The 1720-nt window shown below is 47.2% G+C and overlaps 1 pseudogene; it reads left to right on the top strand.

Annotated features, from left to right (window-relative positions):
• Nucleotides 1-313: 313 nt before the first annotated feature.
• On the top strand, nucleotides 314-1397 carry LOC101683472 (annotated as a pseudogene).
• Nucleotides 1398-1720: the final 323 nt, after the last annotated feature.

The following is a 1720-nucleotide window of genomic DNA, read 5'->3' as shown; positions in this document are numbered from 1 at the left end:
TGGAAGAAGATACCAAGTAGGACTTTCATAGCTAGAAAGGAGAAGTCAACGCCCTGCTTTAAAGCTTCAAAGGAAAGTCTGACTCTCTTATTAAGGGCTATTACAGCTGGTGACTTTAAGTTAAAGCCAATACTCATTCCAGAAATCCTAGGGCCCTTCAGAGTGATGTCTATTCTGGGCTGCTGTACTGCCATTTTCTCTTGGACAAGGAGAGGGTGTGGTTGTAGAAAGCCAGGCACAACAATCCTGATCTTCTGAGTGATGAAGAAGGGAGGAAACAAAGGGGTTGGGGCTGGATCTGAGACAAGGCTCTGCTCTTGCCAGAGGGACAGGAGCCATGACTCACAGAGTGTACTGTGGTGTGGGCCTCCTCTACTTCTAGGCTGAGACTTCTATAGAAGAGAGTACCTTACATATATAGACCTTGATGGAGGCAGTTCAGATCTTGGAGGGGCCACCTACCAATCAGTCCACAGAAGCTGGGTTAAATGCTAGTGTCCAAAGTTTACAGCCCCCAACAGCCCCCAACAGCCACTGAGATGGCTGATACCCAGGGTTTAACAGCTGCCATTAGGTCCAAAACATCTTTTAAGGCTCAGAACACTACTACAAAAGGCCCAAATGGTACTTATGATTTCTCTCAGGCTTTCAGTATCAAGGAGATACCCAATGCACTCCCTAAGGGAGGCTATAAATCCCAGAATGCCAGCCCATAGGGTCCAAATGTTGCCTAAAATTTTTCCAGATACCAGACACCTGTAAGTTAACTGCTAATGAGTCCTAGTTGATCTTTAAGACCTAGAACACCACTACTAAGGTGGGCCCAAATGCCACCTACAAATTTTCTCTCTCTTAGGGCCAGTGAGATGGTCAACACTTAGCCCAAGACAGCCTTTAAGGGTTGAAATGATACCTTTAAGGCTCCAAGAACTGATACCCAGACCCAGAATATTAACCAAGCCAAGATGGCCGTTTCCCAGACTGAAGTACAGACCAACATAGGTATCCCTGAGTCTGATGGTACAGTTGCACAGATACCAGTGGTTGCTTTCCAGGATCAGACTATGGAGTCCAAGACTATAATTCAGGAGGAGAGGGCCTATAAGATTAATAATTTGAATGTGGATGAGAATCGCAGTGGGGATCAGATGGGGCCTCCATGGGCTACAGGGACCTGGAGGTCTGTACCAGTTCCAGTTACTACACAGAACCCACATGGTGTTCCCCCCAATGTGTGGTGGCAGACCCCATTGGCCTATCAGAACCCATCAGGTAGACCCCACCAGTATATCAGAGACTCCAAGCTAGACAGACCCAACCAATCTGGAAAAACACAGTTGCTTGAGAACCCCATTGTCTGGCTTGGTATGGTTGTCTGGCTTAACCCCCTGGCTTGAGAATCCACCTGGATATCAGAACCCCCAGGCTGGCATGGTACTCCAGATTGGTAAAGCCCTCCTGACAGGTCCCTACCACCCGACTGGCTTCTACCAGCTGATTGGTCACTTCCCACTGACTGGTCACTCTCATCTGACTGGCAGAACTTGTACCCCTCTCCCACCTTGCATGCTTCACAGAACTGAGTACTTCACATCCCCAAGATATGGCCTTTCTTCAAGAAAAAACAAATAAGTAGGTTAAATACCTAATGTTTAAAAATTACACCAAGGTGCCCATCATGCACTCAGAAATGCTGAGGGACATCATCCATGAATACACC

The sequence above is a fragment of the Mustela putorius genome, unplaced genomic scaffold (assembly GCF_011764305.1).
Source record: "Mustela putorius furo isolate JIRA1106 unplaced genomic scaffold, ASM1176430v1.1 tig00003838_pilon_pilon_pilon, whole genome shotgun sequence".
Lineage (NCBI taxonomy): Eukaryota > Metazoa > Chordata > Mammalia > Carnivora > Mustelidae > Mustela > Mustela putorius.
Note: the sequence above shows the minus strand (reverse complement) of the source record. Positions and strands in the feature narration are given on the sequence as shown.